We start from the raw sequence: 21743 nt of genomic DNA on the forward strand, positions 1-21743 counted from the left end.
TGAGGCACGCAAGCCTCCCCACCAACGGCAAGGTTCATGGTTCATGGTGGTAGGCTTTCAAGGATAGGATTCGCTAATGAAATTTCTACACAAAGTTTAAGATGCTTGTTGCCTTGGCAGAATGGCTAAGAGGCGCTCCTACTCAACTTGATTAATTGTCCTCTAGAATGTTGCTAGGTACGGTTGAGGCTGTCACGTGTGAAATGCAGTGAAGTGTACTGTTGTGGAGGAAATATGGGGCTCGCAATAGCTGTAGCGCACAATACCATAATCTGCGATGACTGCTGTCTGCACCGCTCGCTGCTGACAAATAAGATAACTCTCGAAATGAGATTTTCACTCTGCAGCAGAGTGTGTGCTGATATGAAACTTCCTGGCAGATTAAAACTGTGTGCCCGGCCGAGACTCGAACTCGGTGGGGCACACAGTTTTAATTTGCCAGGAAGTTTCATGATAAGTCTCGTTCTATCTGGATTGACCTATGCCAATCAAACTCTCCCTATGCCTTGATGAAGTCAAGGATTCCTATTCGCCCCTAGTCTAACTATTGGCGTGGTACACCGGTCAGATAACCAGTCCACCGTGATGCCACTCAAAATTTGCTTGCAGGCATTTAACTATAACTCTGTCCGTTCACGCCACACTATAAGTGTGTCTGCCAACACAGTGAACAACACTTAATCGCAAGGACTCAATATAGATTCGCCCTTTGATTCGCTCTCAATAGAGGTGCTCTCCCAGTAAAGTACTGAGGAGAGACTTAGTTCCTCGCTCTTTCGAGTACATGTACGAGCGCGCACGCTCTCGTTACGTGTTCTCGCTCCAAGAGCGACAACAGAACCGCACCTCAACACGCCAGATGTGAAGGGGTTTTATCTTTCGGTCTCTTCCATTATTCCTTTAGCTCAAGGGGTCAGAAATATCGTCCGCCAATGAGCATTGCTCTTCTAAGACGGGAGAATGACGTTTCGTTTAAGGCGCTTTGGCATTTGGCGTTTACTGTCTCCCTGTGAAAATCTCTGAAACTGCGTGCTACGTGTAAAGAATGCGTAGGCTGGCCGCTCCCACACAATGTAGCGGAATTTGGTTTGAAGCTGAACACAGGTTGTTCCCCCCTTTGCACTCGGGCCCACGCTGTCCGCCACGGGCGGTCACCGTCCGACATGGGCTGGGTCGTCCTCTGAAGGGCCTGGCGTCCCGTTGTGCGGCCTCTCTCCTGAACTAAAAGTCTCTCTGACCGTCATGTCTGGAATGTATGTGTGCACGCCAGCCTCAAGTATTTCAACTACGGTGCACTCACTTGTCAATTGCATATCGTTTACATGAATTCATACAACATTGGCTTTGTCTTATCGAGTTTGGGTTCGAATGAAGCATCTTGATGTGCGGAATATGATTGTGAGGGCGGAACATGTAAGCAATGGAGGTCAGGAGACAGCGACGTCTTACACATCGTAAGGCGAATTTCTTTACTGTACCTTGTTTAGAGGCCTCATTAAACTCATGTCAAGGGCCTGCACTTTATCCTGCATGTGACGGTGACAGCATGAGTCTCCTTTGGTACAGGGAGAATACCTAGATTTCTTGGTCGGCTGTAATGGCTGTCCGAGATGAAGAGAATAATAATATGAGTTCGTTTGTTTCCACGACCAGTGCCAGTTTGAAGAACGTCATTCTGTGGATTGGGCTGCGTTATTATGAATCACTAAGACAACTAAAATGCCGACGTTTCGAGCTTCATTGCAGTGTCCTCTCCATGGTGCTTCGAAATCGTTTTATTCAAAGAGAACAATAGGCTAGGTGTATCCTAACATCTACGAGTATCAAACCAAATGGCTGACGAGCACTGATGCTTCCAGGAGGGGCTGTTCTAAACAACTGGAACTTCGTGTTCTTACTTCGAAATATCATTACGGTAGTTACAATTACACCGTTTGCGCTCATACAGGTCACCGTAGGACGAAGGACCCTCTTTCATCTGTGCAGACCGAGCGAGGTCGTAGTTAGACCCGCGCTGCCGTGAGACGCGGATGTCCGCTGCGTCCTGCCTGTCGTGAAGCTCGATCGATCGTTTTTTTACTTCTCGCTGTGTGTTTCGTGTACTGAGTCCCTCATAAGAGCGAGCCATGCCACGCTATTACCGCCTGACAAAGACCAAGATCGCATTCCACACAGATTATGCACGATCAAGGCCATACGAAATGGAGAACTTCAGACGGGATTATCCTCTCCTGGATCCACTGGAAGTCACTGACATTCACTTTTCCACCACTGGGAACATTGTATATGTGAAGATGCGCACCGAAGGACTGTGTGCCGAAATTGTGAGCCATCACGCGCGAAACCTCAAGTTTAGATGTAGTGATTGACCAGGTGGGTTTCGGCCTGCGTACGATCAGGGTTTTCGAACTTCCGTTCGAGGTTCCGCCAGACGTCGTCATGTCGGTTTTTAATCCGTGTGGCAATGTACTCAGTCACCTGTCCGAAAAATGGAAAACCTTTGAGACGTACCCCGTACTCAACTGTGCTCGTCGAGTGAAATTGAACTGGTGAAACCTGAGCCGCCTTACTTGATTACAGGAGGATTCAGGGCCATCATTATGTATTACCGACAGCCCCGTATCTGAGTTCACGCGGCCAGGTAGGACATATCCACCAAAAATGTCTCCAGCGCCGGCTTGTACAGACACCACTCAACGACGACGCCTCCATTGCGCCGACTACGTTTCTTTCTACCACCTATGTCACGGTCACCGCACCAACTACCGATCCTCCGCACGACCCACGCGACACGTCACAGGTGATGACTACCGCGACACTTTTCACATCACTGTAACCAGAAGGCCCGGTGTGGCTGTGCGGTTCTAGGCGCTTCAGTCTGGAACCACATTACCGCTACGGTCACAGGTTCGAATCCTGCCTCGGACATGGATGTGTGTGATGTCCGTAGGTTAGTTAGGTTTAAGTAGTTCTAAGTTCTAGGGGACTGATGAACACAAATGTTAAGTCCCATAGTGCTCAGAGCCATTTGAACCATTTGTAACCAGAGGCACTGTCGGGAGGAATCACTCGCCTGCCTAGTACTGCTGACCGCGACACGGAGATGGATCTGACGCCTGGCGTTGTACCGCCTTATGCTTTCCTTCCATCTGGCAAGGAGGAGACAGACAACCGCTTCCATTCCGACACTGAACAGACTGAAGCGGCACCGTGCGCCCTGTACGATTATCTTCAAAGAATGGGGTCACAAGACGGAAAACATGTCCGATGATGCGAAGTCCCCCGACAACAAATGTCGGGCAGTACTGTTCCCCCACATCACCCCGTGACAGCTTCATGTCATAGTGACGCGAGACGCCGAACCCTCCCTCAAGCGTCGTGGGTGACGTCTCTCCTGATTTGCCAACTCCACCTGCGTGCACAACAGATGACCCGTCAAGGGCACCACAGCTGTACTGACGAGTTCCTGCGCTGACGAAGTCGAGGATGACGCTGTGCTACTTACTGGTGCCGCGGATGGCATCGTCCCGATGGAGGTATCGAGACGGTGATTGAAAACGTGGTGGATGCTGTGGCTGGTCCGCCCCTGACGGCCGCCGCCGGAGCGCACGCCACCTTCCCGGTGGACATGGAGACCCAACAATACCGACTGGCGACTCTCAACATCAGTACCATCGGTGCGCGTCATAAATTGACGATGTTGCGAGATACACTGAATGCCGCGGATATGGGCATAGTCATCCTCCTGGAGGTTTATGTTGAGGCTACATTGCTCTCGTCTTCCAAGCGTCTGCCACTGGAAGGGCGTGGCAATCCCTCTCCATTATGGCCTGATGGCCGAAGACGTCACTTTCCTCCCTGACGCGAGAGGCATGGCGCTTACTCTTCATGACGTGAGAATTGTTAATATGTATGTTCCCTTCGGATTAGGGAGATGCCGTGAAGGGCACGCTTTCTTCGCAGATGCAGTCGCGGCCCTCTTTATGGAACGCTAGGATGCCTCAGTCTTCGATGGGGATTTTAACTCAATTCAGGCGCCGAAGGACCAATTACCGTACTACTTTCGATGTCCGGCGCTCTGCACCATTATAACCAACCTCCAACTAGTGGACACGTGGGAGTATGTTCATGGCGATAGGGTAGGTTTCACGCACTATACCAACCACTACGCCAGTCGCACAGATCGCGTCTGTCTCTCGCGCTACATTGTTCGGGGCACACAGGCCGCTGAAATATGGCTCGTTGCTTTTCCCGACCATGCTGCCTATGCATGCATAGTTACCTTGCGCGGGCCAGATGGTATGGCATGGAAGAGGACCTTGGAATCTGAACGTAACACACCTACATTCGCCTGAATGCCGACAGCTTGTGGAGGCAACCTGGACGCCATGCGCCCGTCTTGCGGATCTTACGCGACCTCACGCTGTTGGTGGCTGCTATGCGCCAAGCTGTTTCTTAGGACGGCGTTGACTGGTCACGGTAGGGAGATCGCCGCATGGAGGCGACACTCATTACATTTTTACTAGCGCAGTCTGCGTGAAAGTCCGCAATGCCGCACTCACCTGCCCGTCAGCAAGCAATGAACCGCATGGATCACGGCACTCACGAGGCAGCACTTCGAAGAAGTGAAAATTGTTCGTGCGCGCACCGTGGATAGAATGGACCACGAAGGGCTGTCGATGTACCACATCATGAAGGAACGCCGGCGTCGACGACGGGCGCTGATCCAAGCTGTAACTTTAACCGACAGTCGTTGCGTCACAACACAACGTGCGATCGGAAATGCTTTCCACGCTCACTATAGACAACTGTTCGTGGACCTCCATCATCCCCCAGAGGCGACTGAGGAAATCTCTCGCCTTACGTATGGCACACTATAGTGGGACGCACATACTGCATTACTTGAGGACGTGACTGCGGCTATACTGGCCGGCGCGCCTTACAAGTCGTCAAGGCCCAACGGTCTCCCGTTAGAGTTTTACAGGACCTACCTCCTATTACCGACGCCTGCCTGGACTGACATATGTCACGACTTGATGTCCCATGAAGTTCAGCTTCCAATAGAGGGGTTGCTCGTTGCTGCCCGTAAACCAAACGGTGAAACCTTCATCAGTGAGTACCGTCCCCTATCGCTCCGGAACTGTGATATGAAGGTCTTTACCAGGCTTTTGGCAGCACGTCTCCGGAGGGTCGCCCGATACGCGGAGCCCCACTATCAGCCCTCTTTAGGAGGCGATCACAACATCTGGACTGCCTTATGTCGATACCATGTTTGTGTTGTACTCATCGTTTCATCATGATTCATGAAAGTCGCGAGATTGGGCTGAGCAAAGGTTGGGAATTTGTACGGGTGCTGATAACCGCTTAGTTGAGCGCCCGACAAACCAGTCATCATCAATCATCGATACCGTGACATGATTGCCCTTGCCCAGACGCGGCCCATCACAGGGATCTTGGTTTCCACTGATATCAGTCAGGCCTTCGATAGGCTTGACCAGTCCTATCTGACAGCGGTGAAGCAGAATATGGGATTCCCACACAGCTTCCTGGAGGTCAAAATGCGCGTATTCCGGGGTGCGACATCTAGGATCCTGCGTAATGGGCGTCTTACGCAGTCTGCCCCGGTACTACGACCTGTGTGGCAAGGATGCCCTCTTTCCGCGATCCTATGCGCTCTCACAATGGAACCATTACTTTGCGGCCTCGACGAACACATCATCGGGACGACTCTTCCGGACACTCGTTTTGTTTCTGATCCTACGTGGACGATCTGGTCCTCCTCCTGCGCAACAGCAATGATGTTCAGGTAGCGATGGAGTGGGTGGAGTCCTACGGCACTGCTTCGGGCAGCGTCCTTAATGTTCATAAAGTCCACGTGTTGGCTGCTGTGTGGGCTGCCCGGTAAATGCGTCGCTCCCTTACAGATCTGATATCTGGTACGATGTCTGGATACTGATTTTACAACCGACTTGCGGCGATCAATGACCGTTAACGGTAGGCGCTTATTACGCTGGATGCGAGCAGAGTTCCACGACCATCGTCTCTGAACCCTGGACATGCTGCAACTGTCCTGGCGGGCAGTGTACGTCCCTACCCTTGCGTTGGACGTCCAGTGCACCTGGTCGGTGACGGTTAGTGCGAAATAGGTCTGCCAATCGCGTCTCCATCCACCTGCACATTTTCGATTCCCTCAACGATTATCCATGCACACTTACGAGAGGACGTGCATCGATGATCTGCAGACGTGCCGCCAACACGTAGTATTTTCTTTTCCGCTGATGTCGAAGGCGATCGCCAGTCGTTGCTGGTGCGATGGAGATGGATTCTTTCACAATAAAGAACATAATAAAAAAAATGTAAATAAATATTATTGAAAAAATAGAAAGCCACCTTCCTTGTATATTCCTTTCGTGTTTTCTTTTTTATTTGGTAGAAGTTCTTGGGGGCTTTCTTCAGAGTGGCCAACTCCTGAAGTGGTGCTTTCTTTTCGGGCATCTTCTTCAAAATTTAGGGTAAAAGTGACGGTGGAATTAGCTTCCCTGTTTATTTGTAGTTTAAGGTAATTTCAGGAATGCGAAGAGAACAAAAGTGCCGGCTCCAAATGCCACACGTCTTGATTTCGAATCCCGTTGGTACTTTGGCATTTAAGAGGTCATCCTGATTTAGGTTTTCCATGATCTCCATAAATCGCTTCAGGCAAATTCCAGGATGGTTCTTCTGAAAGGGTACGGCCGATTTCCTTCGCCATCCTTCCCTAATCCGATGGGACCGATGACCGCACTGTGTGTTCCTCTCCCCCAAATCAACAAACCAACCAGCTGCAGTGATGGATGGATCTTGGCGTCTCCCTCTCCGAACTAAAACTTGGTGTAGTTTCGACTGAATTATAATGAGACCGTTCTCCCCTACATTTAAAATTCGATCAGACCATAATCTTTGATCCCTATCTTTTATTACAAAATACTGAAGAAGACCGTTACATGCTCTTTTGTCAGTCCAAGCGTCCTGTCGTATGAGGTAGATGTGTGTTTTCTGAAAGATAGGGTCCACTGGTGTCTTTAGAAATTGCTATAACCCAGCTTTCCCGGTGCACTCTTTTGGAAAAAGTGTCCCAACGCTTTTCGGACGGCCACCTTGTAAGCTATCAGGTTTAAGTATTTATCAATCACTACTATGTATTTTATTAAGATTTCCTTTAATTTTGGACGAATTGTCTTCCAAGTTTCTGTGTCACGGAGTCTTTAACTTTCCAACTAGAGGCAAATAGTGATATAAAGCTGTATGAGGCACATTTGCGACTTTTTAGCGTTACGTACCCCCTTGCTTCCTCATAATAGCAGTGAGTGATCGACTCATGTTGTCTATAGGCGAAATCTATTCGCAGTTGCGAATATGGACAGCCGTCAGCTGCGTAAGGGAAAGACGACAATGAAAATTTGTGCCGGACCGGGAATCGAACCCGGATTTCCCCCTTGTCACGAATGGTCGCCTTAGCTTAGGCTATCCGATTACGCTTCACGGCCAGATCCAAACTTCCAATGTCATCAACCACGTATCTACAACCTGCACTCGTACATCCATTACGTATATTCCCGTACAGGGGAGACGTTTTATTTCAAAGTCACTTGATCATTGTCGGTGGACAAATATGATATTTCAATGCCTGTGTTGTTCAGAAGTGTGATGCAATGTTCCTTCTAACGCAAAATCGAGAAATGCGGGTTCTAGACAGTTCCTGTTGAGCAAAAATTTTTGCCTTCTCGTTATTCCATCATATCAATCCATTATGTGGCTAATGGTTGTCCATATTCGCAAATGCGAACACGTTTCATATATTTCATAACTGCATGTATTTCTTAGCAACGCAGGTGAAGTAGTATCTTATTGTACCATGATGTCTATATACAAATGGTTCAAATGGCTCTGAGCACTATGGGACTTAACATCTGAGGTCATAAATCCCCTACTTAAACCTAACTAACCTAGGAACATCACACACATCCATGCCCGAGGCAGGATTCGAACCTGCGACCGTAGTGGTCGCGCGGTTCCAGACTGAAGTGCCTAGAACCGCTCGTCCAGTGCGGCCGGCTGTCTATATCCGTACAGTGGCTACTGATATATTTGTGGTTGCGGATATCCGACCGCTTCTTTTTTGAAGCTGTGTTTTATTTGCCGGTGGATAAATGTGTATAGACTCGAAGAGGGATACAGGTTTTAAAATTTTAAGTATTTAATAAATCATTTTTATATATCACTATTATGGCGTTATAAGAATTTAGAATTTTTCGTTTAGTTTTAGTACTTACTTATGTGATAATTTCAATATCAGGGAATTAGGAAATATAAATGAAGCAATTACTACACATCGATTGGTAATATGATCATGGGCATAAGCAGAAATTTTTCCAGGAGAGGGCGGGAGGCGCAAGACTCTGAAATTACTGTTTTTGATATAAATCAGTTGGGAGACCTGTCATACCAAAAAAATCAGTTTTATAGACGACAAAAAGAAACATATTACATCTCAGAAAATTGAAGTGTATGACGGTTCTGTAATGAATAAAAAATCTATACTCCAGATTTCTGGCATGGGGTTTGGGGGTGGATGGGGGTGACAAGTGCCACCTCCTGCCACCACCTTCTACGGATGCCTTTGAACAGGGCATATTTCTGACACAAATATGACACATCACACCTTTCTGTATTTATAGCCTCACAATTGTCGAAATTTACTTCCACTATTATCGTCCCACTCAGAAAAAAAATCAAGTTCAAGTATTTCATTTTTACACCTAAAGGCACATACGTTCTACTCCAAGAAACGTTTCATACTGATATTAATAGCAGAGCAGAATTGTAAATCAAATGATAGATACCCCAGATCACTTAAAAATCCTCAATATATTCAACTCATTCAGTTACAACATATGTTTTTCAGTCACTGCACTTATTTTCAAAGCTTAGCAACACAGCTGTAATGTGTGCCATAGAATACTATCACGGTGCAGAACTAAGCTGAACATAAAACACGGTTTGCGATATTAGTACCCATATGTCACATTTGTGTGCCTTCTTTTACCCAAAAAATTACATTTTTAGAAGTGGGTCTGTCTCATTTTGTATTTTTATTTCTAACTGCATTTGCGCGATGTACATTGAATTTTCTAAATTGAGAAGCATGCAGGACATGGTATAGGAACGCAATAGCGGAAGGCTCTTTGTGTTTCAGCTACATAGTCCCCTCGTCCGCTCTTAATTTTCGAGACAAAATACGAGCTGACTCTGAGAGTTTAAATTTAATTGCAGAACCTAAATTCTCATTTAGTTGTGCGAGTAGATACGCGTGACGAATCACAAACATTAACGTGCTATGTCTGCCTCAGTACGCTCGTGTCAGTGTTAATACGAGGTAAGGTATTACCGTCGAGTATAGTTAGTCCCTGAAGTCACATCTAGAAATAGGTGACAGAATCCTTTGAAGCTCCAAGGGATGTTACCCATACCTTGAACTCGAAAATATAGGTCTTTAGGCGGAGCTAAAAGAGAAATTACTACTGGTGCCATCTGAAAAAACGCGAAGGACTGGTAAGTTTTCTCTGCACTCTCTCCTTGGTCTCCTTAGAGTTGTTAAGCAAGTCATCAGATCATAAATGAATTCCAAAACTAAATCTGGGGATGACGATGAATTGTTTTCATTGATGAACCCCCTAGTTCGACTTCTACATCTACATCTACATTGATACTCCGCAAGCCACCCAACGGTGTGTGGCGGAGGGCACTTTACGTGCCAGTGTCATTACCTCCCTTTCCTGTTCCAGTCGCGTATGGTTCGCGGGAAGAACGACTGTCTGAAAGCCTCCGTGCGCGCTCTAATCTCTCTAATTTTACATTCGTGATCTCCTCGGGAGGTATAAGTAGGGGGAAGCAATATATTCGATACCTCATCCAGAAACGCACCCAACTTAAATCAAATGGAAAGAACATTAAAGTCTGATGAAACACTATGCGTGGAGAGTAGTTGTTTTGTTATTGCTTTCCATTTTTCTGCTTCTCCATGATGGTTCACGTTTTGGTGACAAATCGGCGGTATGTGCGTCAATAAAGGCCTTCGATTATTTGAGAAAAGGAGAACATCTTAACCAATGTCTGTTGTAAACAACCTTTACAACCTTTACTTTTGATTGCTGATTTCGGTAAGTATCGTTACCATCTTCGGGTCTTGACAAAAGGTTATTACATGTCTCCTATACCACCTGTAAAACTACCCTTCCTAAAATATTACCAGTCTGTCAGTCTAGCAGTGCCCTGGCTGCAATGAAATGCACAGTAGTGTGCGCTGTGGAACAAAAGCGTTTGCCTAATTACTTTGTGTATTGAGGTTTTAACCTTGACTTGCTAATGCGTCGTCATATCGTCCATCACATATCTGGCAATGTTTTAGAAAGAGTACTTGTAGAGCTGGCGTAGGAGACATGTAATAACCTTTCATCAAGACCTGAAGATGGTAATCATGCTTATCGAAACTGGTAATAAACAATAAAGGTACCGGTTTGCTTTTGTTCTACAGTATACTCCCTCTTACAATTCAAAATCTTTTGAGGCAATTTGATTCCAACTCATTGCAACGGATTCGTCGATATTCTTTGATAACTGGATGACTGTTTCTTTTGTTTTGTATCGGCGAAAGCCTCTACAAGATTTTCAATCAATTTCAAAATACAATAGACGATTAATTGAAAGTTCATATAGTAAACAGTGTTTTAATACAGGTGTTAAAATTATTAAACATAAGACGAATGAAAAATCCAGTAGTCCGCTGTAGCTGTATTTATTCAAAACAATTATGGACCCACACAACCGGTTTCGCGACTTGTAAGTTGCATCTTCTGGTGTATATAAATGCTTTGTCGTATGGTGTGGGAAGAAGTTACAGGATGTCGCAGAGTAACTGTTGGCTTGACTGGGCAAAGTTCTATCATGAATGTCATGTCTGTGTTAAAATCACGAACTGTCATCACTTTACTGATTGAAATATATTCTTGTCGGCCTATGTCACTCAACAGACAACGTCCCTTATAGATGTTATCGAGGGAAGTCCTGGGCTTAAAATCCGACACGCTGATGTCTGTTTATCGACATTACAGCAGCTGACAACGTAAGCTACGAGCGCCCCGTGTGTTGTCGACGCGTGTGCTGCGGGTGCCGTCCGGGTAAAACTATATTATCGTACAGTGCTTCTCGTTTTTATTTTTTCCAATCTGTATTTAAGGTAGCCCGTTCGTCATGAAAGCTAGAACAATGTGATGCTAAGGCAATAGGGATGAAATAAAATGTAACATGTGTAGCTTTGAAGAATTAATCTACGAAAGTAGTAAGACGGACAATACTAAATCATCATTTAAATTAAAAATTGTTTATGCGCGTACTATGTTGCATTGTTGAAATGAAAACATTCATACTGTACGATGTTTCTTCAATGATAGCACAAACCTTTCGAAGTAATGTAGAAATGTAAATGAATCCAGGTTCTGGAAAGTGAAAATGAGATAATTTCACATTTAAATTTTTTCTGTTGACTACAATGAATACCAAAATACACAGTTTTGAAATAATGTTATTTACATGCACAACGTGCCCAAGATTTGATTAAAGTGAGTCAAGTGAGGTCGCCGAACATCCATAAAGGCGTAAGAGTTGAATGTTACGTACGTAGCCATAAATTATTGAGCTAATGAGCGTAAAAAAGAACCGTGACGATACAACCTTGCTGTCTTTAAAATGTGCCTCACCGGTTTGACACCGTTCTCGATCTTTCGTCTGTTGTTAAGCTTTTCATCTCCGTATGCCCTATACATAAAAATTAATAGATAACTTTTTGTAGATATTATCTGCAGCTATCGCTTTCCTCGTCTACTGCTCCTAGCACGAATTTACTGAACCTGAATGCCTTAGTACACGGCTGTTTAACGTATCCTTTGCCACGTATTCTTTTCTCGTATCTCTCTTACCAGTTCTCTTTGTATTTACTCTGTCTCTTTAAGATTTAATATCCTTCTGTGGGATCACGTCCTAAAAGCATCCAGTTACTTCTCCTCCCACCTTCCCATGATCAAATTGGTTACTCTTTCATACTCGAATGAAACAGTCCAGAACAGTCTTCCTGAATTTCGTCTCTATAATTGATGTCAATAGAGTTCTTCTACTGGAGGAAACTCTCCTTTTCTATAGTAGTCCATTTGTTTAGGCCTTTATTGCTACTGTCTTCTTACTGTCACATCCGAATTCTATTACTCCTTCCATTAGAATTCATCAATTTTGATTGAAAGTTGTTATTCTCGTTTCCGCTACGATTCGCTTCTGTCTTGCTTCCTTTTGTTCTTACCCTAAATTTTGTGATCGCATTAAACAGAACAGGTTACAGGAATCCACTCACCCCACCGCCGCCCCACACCGAATACAGGGTTATTGCGCGGTTCGGCCCCCAGTGGAACCTTCCCCCCCTCCCCCCTCCGGAAATGTCTCACACCAGACGAGTGTAACCCAAACGTTTGTGTGGTAGAGTAATTATGGTGTACGTGTACATGGAGAAAGTGTTTGCGCGGCAATCGCTGACATGGTGTAACTGAGGCGGAATAAAGGGAACCAGCCCGCATTCACCAAGGCAGATGGAGAAACGCTTTAAAAACCATCCACAGACTGACCGGCATACCGGAACATGAGAGAAGCTGGCGATTAAGGAAGAAAGATTCGACCTTTGCTGATCATCTTTTATCAGAAAATCATTCATATAATGTAGAATGTGAAATCTTAAATTCTGTCAAGAGAAGCAGAAAGTGACTGTAATGAAAATTTTGACACAGAATACTAGCCTAGTATTAAATGATCACAACGAAGTTTCATTTTCCCCTTTGTTAAACTAAGTATTCGTTGCAAATACAAGATTCAAACGGTAAATTCACCTTATTTCTCATCTTTGTTAAATCTATCTGCACAGAAGAACTTTGTTTATCCCCTTATTAGTTAAAGTAATTTCTGTCAAATTTTTCTATGTAAACTTCTGTACAAATAATATCTGTGTAAGACGCACATCACATTTATTGCATTTGCAACATTCAGTTATTACCTGAAGATGGCCAGAAAAGCTGAGAGCTGTTTCGTGAACAAATAAAAATGATATTGCAGACGATTAGGAAGTGTTTTCCGTTTTAATACTATAAATTATATTAAAGTGACCTTCATGTGTAAAAATTTATATTTATATTTTGAAGTAATTTATGCGCTAGATTTAAAAGTTCCTGGAGGAGATTTTCCTTTAAAATTACTTGCAAAGTAACCAATATTAAAACTGCCACTTAACGTCTACTGATTGGAAAGCCCTGGAACGAATTTCATTGTCTAGTCGCTAATAATGGCGTACTAAGATACCACTAGATATTTTTAAAGTCCAAAGTATATTTATAAAATTAATATTCTAATTCTGTCTAATTTAGTCTAACTAAAAACATGCCTTATGCGAACGCAAAATATTGGGTAGGCTCTAATCTAACGTTGTTACATGAAGTACAAATTAACTTCGTGGCACGTCACGTACAAGGTCTCGAACTCACTTCCTGAGAAGCAACGGTAGGGGTTGGAGCCGTGTTTCACCACACAAGAAGTCACAAACAATTTATACACTGGCATCGCGTGGAAAACTCATTCTGGATAAAAGTACTCTTGTTCACCTCAGAATTTTGAGATGAAAAGTGGATCTTTCTTTGTTGATACATGTCAATACTATGAGCAGAGATTTCCGAAGTACTTGGAAACGATTTCATCTCAAACTGTGACAGCAATAATTTGATTTAGTTAAAAAATATGAGACTACTGCGGATCGGAAGATATAACATATAATCCTCTCCAGTATGAAGCCTTTAGGATAGATTAATGATTAATGGTTTTAAATACTAGCATCATACTTAAGTCTCCCCCAAAATCGAAAGAGAGAGATTCGAAACAGCGATCATACGGCTATTATATCCTGAATGATCACTGGTTATGAACAAGAAGTAAATGCAGATAGATACGTTATTTCATTTTATAAATGCTAGCATTAAGCCCAGCAGGGAAAGTGGAGTTTGTGGAGAACGTTTGTCAGAAATTAAGACGTACTGCAGTCATGTACTAAATAAATTTATGCCATGAAGAATAACACGGACACTATCACGAAGTCACTACAAAAGTTGACAGAGGTGCACAATGGATCCGGAAGTTTTCGAAGCCTTGCTAACAAATAAAAGCTCATACGAAGACTACAGAAACGAAGCGAGAAACGTCCGGTTAATGGTAAAACAAGACCTTGGTTGTTCTTTTGTCAAGAAATCCTTTGGTCCTACGAAAAATCAGCCAAGTAAAGAAAGTAATTTGTTCAGACGGCGACTCATGGTGATAATATTGAACCGTATGGTGATAAAATGATGACTGAAATATTAAATTCTTCTCCCAGAAGTGATTTGTCGAAGAAGGCAACAACGAGGTTCCAACTTTTGATCGTCATGCGCACCCGAAAAAGACAAATGTACACTGTCGGCCATTAACATTTAATAACCGGAAGGGTAGCAGGCAGCAACTAACGAAAGTTTGCTTATTGTGCGTACACTCTGAAGTAGAAAGAACACGTGATTCTTAACACGTCAGATGTTGAACAGCTTCAGTCCCAATTATCGTCCATACGAAAGAGTGGTGATCGTGTTGCAAACCCAAAGGCACCCCACGTACGACCACGCCAGATAACGATAACATATATAAGAATTTTTTTTCTAAAGGTCCAGTATACTACTCGCTTAAATTCAATAAAAGCTGTAATATTTTGACCGAAGCGTCGTGCGTCAGGGGACCGCAAAGTAAATAAATAAACGAATACGTCTAAAAATGACAAAAAATGGAATTTAAATGCAAGTAAGCTACCTAGGCATCGTAGTTAAATATCAAAACAAAAATCTCAAATCTTTGAGTCAAAGTCTTGATTAATTTACTCTTAAAAATTTTTGGGATATAGACACAACCGCGAACGGCGTCTGCCCTCGCGTGACTGCAGTTCCGGTCGCCGCACTTGGTCACGCCCCGAGCGCCGCATACCGCGCACCGCACGACACGCGCTTGCGGTTTGATGAAGTGTGATTTAGCAAGCTATCATCAAACTACTACAAAAGCCCCCGTAAGAAAGGTTAATGCATGAAACTAAGTTCGTTCGTAATCATATAAAAATATGACATAAAATAAATAGGTAACTCTATTCTTTAACAATGTTAGCCTAATTAAATACAGATTGGTTTTTATGTTCTATATAATGGGTAATTATAGCTTCACCAGCTATTTTGACGTGTGGACGAGCAGGACTGAAAGAGAGGGGCCAAACAGAGGAGGATTATACCCAGCAATACTGAAAGGAGAATAACTGCTGCCCCTATTGTTTATTTACTTAGCGTCCCCCCCCCCCCTCCCCCCGTCACGACGCTTCTATCAAAATGTTACTACTTATATTAAACTTAAAGGAGCAATATACATTATTATTTCCTTACTTTTTAAAGGTTTTTAATCCTAAAGAGACTAATTGAGTTCTGCATTAAATTTTTAGATGGTAACAGCGAATACGCTGTTGAAGAATCATAAGAGGAGGAGGTTTACATGCAAAAGACCAGGAGACACGGAAAGGTTCCAGCTGGCTTGTATCATGGTCAGACGGATTCTTCGGAATCACATATTGGATTGTAAGGTGCAATGATGAAGACTAGACTGAAGTTTAAGAGAAACGCCCGAAAGAATCGATGTGGAACGAAGTGGGGTACTGATGTATCGAGAAATGACGAGACACGTTTGAAGTTCGCTAAGGATGTGGATACTGCTAAAGGAAAACCACTGGAGGCAGTTCAGTTGAAGAGGAGTGGACATCTTTAAAATGGGCAATCACAGATGTTGGACGTCAAACAATAACACGGACAGGAAACCTGGGTGACAACTGATCGACGAAAGAAGGAAGTAAGGAAATACTCAGGGAAGGAGAGGAACATAGCAGTATTAATTGTAACTATATAAGTATCATTATGACCATAAACATTAAACTTCAAACCACGAAAATTTTTCCTAATAACAAAGCATTATATCGGTTGTCACTTTTCTGCTCTTATGAGTACAGTCGCATCATAGTACACGCGTAACTGTACGCATACACTATCTAGTGGGCGTAACGAGAACTAATGTTGCGAAGTGACTGTGATATGCTCCCGCCTCGCCGCTTATGTTGCCACTAATCACGCTGTACTCTTTCATAAACCATGTTTGTGAAATATGCAAATGCATATTGTTTGATTTATTTTGTTAAAAGGATTATGTTATTAAGAATGTTGTGTAAGTAATGTATTTTTCATTGCAAAGGAGACATAGCTTTATCGTTAAGGAATATTCCGTAGGGAAATCCCTGCATATGTACTGGTGCGGCTATATCCCGCCTTTCTCAGTAACAGTTGTTCCAGAAGCGTACAATATAGACAGCCCTAGTTCAGAGCTGGAGACGTGAAGCCATTATGTCTGTGTGTGTGTGTGTGTGTGTGTGTGTGTGTGTGTGTGTGTGCGTTGGTTAATTGAGTTAATTATGAATGAGATCCTTGGCCAACAATGGTAGAATGCTGTAGTTGTGCAAGAAGAATAGTTAAGCAAGTACGTTTAATTATCTAAGAATAATTGGCTCTGATTTATTACAAAATATATGCCAAATTTGTTGTGGACCAGAATTTAAAAGAAATCTGGAAGATTTGAGATCGACTAAGGCAGAAGGGATAACTAACATTCCTAGGGAATTTATAAAATCACTGAGGGAAATGGCAACCAAACGACTATTCAAGTTGGTGTGTAGAATCTATGAGACTGGTGACACACCATCAGAGTTTCGGAAAAATGTCATCGACGCAATTTCGAAGACGGAAAGGGCAGACAACGGCGGAAACTACCACACAATCATCTTAACAGCTCATTCATCGAAGCTGATGACAAGAATAATATACAGAAGAACTTACAAGAACATCGAAGCACTGTTAGATGACGATCAGTTTGACTTTAGAAAAGGTAGAGTCATAAGAGTTCTCACGTTGCACTTGCTAATGGAAATATGATTGAAGAAAAATCAAGACACGCGGCGTTCGACAAAGTGAAATGTATTAAGATGTACAAAATTCTGAGAAATATTGGAGCAGGCTATAGGAAAAGATGAATATGTACAAGAAAAAAAGGTGAACAATAAGACTGGAAGACAAAGAACGAAGTGCTAGGATTAAAAAGAGTGTAAGACCGGTATGTAGACTTTTCTCCCTACTGTTCAGTCTATACATCGAAGAAGAAAAAAAAAAATAAAAGAAAGGTTCAAGGAAGGAATTAAAATTCAAGACGAAAGGATATCGATGATAAGATTCGCGATCATATTTCTATCCTCAGTGAATGTGAAGGAGAATTACAGTATCTGCTGGATGCAATGAAGTCTAAGGAATACAGAATATACAGGGTGATTATAATTAAAGCTAAACTTTCAAAACGCTGTAGAAGTAACATCACTGGTCAGAATGTCGTCAAATTGCAGGAATATTGCCGGAGAAAGGGAAAACGTATGGCAGAAGAAAAACAGTGTAAAAATTGCTCAGTAGGTGGCGCTATATGTGTTAGAATACAATAATTAAAACACCTGTAATGCGCACAACCCATTGAAGTTGTTATAAACGCGCCGGGTACACGGCTTTTCCGCATCTTCGGCGGTAATTCAGTTGAATACCGCCCTTCAATCTGTGCTCTTCTGGTACCGATCGAAGTGTTAGGTGTTGCAGGTGCCAGCCAGCCAGCCAGCCAGCCAGCCAGCCCATCGACGTGCAGCAGCCAGCAGCCAGCAGGCAGCCAGTCAGCCAGCCAGCCAGCCCATCGACGTGCAGCAGCCAGCAGCCAGCAGCCAGCAGCCAGCAGCGGTCCCTGCCAGCGGCGGTCCCCCCCAGCAGCGGTCCTCGCCGGCAGTCAGCGGCGGTCTACGCCAGCAGCCAGCAGCGTCCCCGCCAGCAGCACGCAGCGGTCCTCGCCTACGCCGGCCCCAGCCAGCAGCCAGCGGCCACCAGCCCGTGGCCACCACCCAGCATCCAGCGGCGGTCCCGCCACCAGCGGTTGCAGCCAGTGGCCAGCGATGGTCCTAGCTGCCCCCAGCAGCAGCAGCAGCCGAGGTGTCCCCACCAGCCATCCGGCTGGGTCGCCCCCCCCCCCCCCCAGCGGCAGCAGAGTGGGGCTTCGGCCCCGATCTCCTTCTTCATTCTCCGTCCCTCTCTCCTCTGTGTCTCTCGTTTGCACCTTTGTCTAGTACTGTGTTTTTTCCCCCTTATCATCATGTCCACCCCCACCACCTCTTCTACCGCCACCACCACTGCCATTATCTACACCTCCCCCTCTGCTGCTGCCACCACTATCACGTGGTGTGCCACTTCACTCCCCCTCAGTCCATCCCCCCACTCCTCACTCTCTCATCTCCCTCCCTATTTGTCGCCCCGTCCCCGGCTCCTCCCTCCCGCGCCTCCTCTGATCCTTTCCCTCCAATCCCTCCCTCTGCTCCTTCCGTTTCTGCGGCCCCCGCCAGGGTGGTCGCCCGGCGGGCTACTGCCCACGCTCCACTCTCCCTTTCACCTTCGTCGTCTTGGTCATCGGCTTCACCGTCGCCTTCGCCATCGCCCTCACCGTCTCCGGCGCCGACTCCAGCCCCGGGACCTGCCACTCCCCGCCACATTCCAGTTGTTCCCATCCCCCACACCTCCTCCACCGCCGTCAAGCGCCCCAGCGGCACCCCGGCCTCCTCTGCTCCCAAAAAGGCTCTGCCTCGTCCCCCTTCCCCCACCCCTGATGCCATGGATGTCTCCCCGCCCGTCCCTGCCCCCTCCTCCTCCTCCTCTACCCCCTCCTCCTACCGCTACCTCCTCTCCTGCCCGGATCCCTCCCTCCTTGAAGCGCGGAACCTCACCCTCTTCCTTCGCCAGCATTGTCCTGGTGCCCCCATCTCCCTCCTCACTCCTTGCCGTGATTCGGTACTCATCTCCTCCCCCAGCCCTGCAGACCTCCTTTCCCGCATCCCTGTCACCCACTTTGGCCCTCATGCCTCTCTCACCCCTGCTCCTTCGCCACCTCCCTCCCGCCAACCCCAACCTCCGTGTCGCCCACCGACCCTCACCGCCATGATCACTCGGCTCAGTCCAGTGATCATGGAGGAGGAGATGTTGGCGGAGCTTCAGGCCCATCCCCATCTGGAGGTGCGTGCGGTTCGCCGCATCCATAATGCTGCCGGCCCCACCCGCCTTATGTGGGTTTTTTCTGAGCACGCCCCCTCCATAGACTGTCTCCTGAAGGAGGGTGCCCTCCTTTTTAACCAGCGTTATAAAGTTGACCCCTCCCGTTCCCCTCCTCAATCCCTTCACTGCAAAAGGTGCTTGCGGTATAATGTGCACCCAACATCTGAGTGCCGCGAGGCCCCCACCTGCCTGCACTGTAGGCAAGCCCACTTTTTACGGCAGTGCCCCAATCTCCAGTCCTCCCCCTCCTGTAATACCTGTAACCTCCTTCATCCCACCTACTTCCAGAAGTGTAAGGCCCGACCCCCTCCTACCACTCCTGAACTCACCATTCCTGTCCGCCCTCTGGACGCCCCCACCCCTCCCAGCAACTCCCTTCGCCCACCCCCTACCGCTGAGGACATCATCAGATTCCTCACCATTGTCCTGCAGAATGTTCATCCTTTTCAGCGCCCACACACCCTCCAACAGATCTACCTCGCCGCCCGCTCCCTTTTCCACCTCAAAATGTATGCCACCTACTCGAACAACCAGGCCCATTTCATCTTCTGTCATCTTGACACCCTTGTTTCAATCCCTGTCATGGCACAGCAGCACCGTATCCTTTTCAACAACATCCGCTCCCTTCCCGCCAACAAGAACCTCTTCCTATGCACCCTTGCCACCCACCGCGTGGACGCCTTCCTCCTTAATGAAAACTTCCTCCAACCCCACCACACCGTCCACACTTCGCCCTACCTCCTCCACCGCTCCTATAATCCCCTCCCAATTGTGCGTGGCGGAGTTGCCATTGGGCACCATCGCCAGATCCCCGTTCAGCTCCAACCTCTCCTTCCCGACCCCACCGAACACCTGATCCTTAGTCTCTTCTTCCCCGGCCTTACCGTTACCTGCGCAACTATCAATGTCCGCCCCAATGCCCCTATTCCCTTCGACTTCCTCTCCCACATCGACCGTACCTTCTCCTCCTACGTGATCGCCGACGACCTCAACATCCATAGTCGTTCCGCTGCCCAGTTACCCCGGGGGCATCGGTTTCTCTCCTCCCTTCAATGCGACCTCATTCCCATCCCCCAGCACACCCATCCCAAATCCGACTCCACTCCCGATGTTATCCTCTCCTCTACCAACCTCCTTGGCCGCATAAAGGTGGATGTCCTGGAGCCAATTGGTAGCGACCATCTCCCTGTCCTCCTCACCGTTTCAGACGGTCGTCGCCCCCGCCCCGACCCCCGTCACGACCCTCCCCCTAAGTACGTCCATGATTATTCCCGTGCCAACTGGAATGCCTACCGGGATACGGTCTCTGCCCGGGTCGATAGCCACCCTTTCACCTACCACCACCCCCATGATGTCACCCATGCCGCCTCCTTTCTCCAGCAGACCTTGTCTGAGGCCGTGGAGGCCCACGTCCCTACTGTCGCCATCCACCCCCATCATCCTACCTTACCCCCACTGGCCGTCCTCCTCCTCCGTGAATCCCGCCGTCTCTACCGTGCCTTCCTCCGCACGCGTGACCCGGACACACTATGACGCCACCGGCAACTCCAGCGACACATTCGTAATTTGCTCACGGCTAAGAAACGCCAGGACTGGCGACAGACATGCACCCGTTTAACTGCTACCCTACCTATCAACTCGTCGAAGTTCTGGTCAGCCTTCCGTCGCCTTACCGGAACTAAACCCTCCCCCTACTATCCTCTTCTCCATGATGATCACCCTTTCCCTGACACCCTTAGCAAGGCCAATCACTTTGCCTCCCCCGATTACTCCCTCTTCCCAGATATCCGCGATCGAACTGACACCTCTGTCCCTCCCCTCGCTCCTGGTTTTCAGTACTTGGACAACATTGCACACACGGAACTCAATGCCCCTATCACTACACAGGTTCTCATTGCTACACTCCGCACAAAACGCAACACCACTCCTGGTCACGATCGTGTCACCTACCGTCACCTTCGTGAAGCTCCTGTCTCTTTCCTCTCCACCCTGGCCAGGCTCTACAATATAGTCCTGTCCACCGGTTACTACCCTGACCTGTGGAAAACCTCCCGTATCCTCATGTTCCTAAAACCCGGCAAACCGCCGTCCGCCATCTCCTCTTACCGTCCCATCAGCCTTACCTCGGTCTTCAGCAAGGTCCTGGAATCTATCCTCTCCCGACGTATCCACCAGCATCTCCGCCAGCACCGCCTCCTTCCCGTTACCCAGTGTGGCTTTCGGCCGTCCTTCTCTTCCGACGACCTTCTCCTTCACCTCACTCATCTCCTTTCCGAACAGCTTAATTTCCGTCGCTCCGCAATCTTCCTCTCCCTGGACCTCGAACGTGCCTATGACTGCGTATGACATTCCGGTCTCCTCTTCAAGCTCCAAACCTTCACCCTTCCCATTAACTACATC

The sequence above is a fragment of the Schistocerca americana genome, chromosome 3 (genome assembly GCF_021461395.2).
Source record: "Schistocerca americana isolate TAMUIC-IGC-003095 chromosome 3, iqSchAmer2.1, whole genome shotgun sequence".
In the NCBI taxonomy this organism is placed as follows: domain Eukaryota; kingdom Metazoa; phylum Arthropoda; class Insecta; order Orthoptera; family Acrididae; genus Schistocerca; species Schistocerca americana.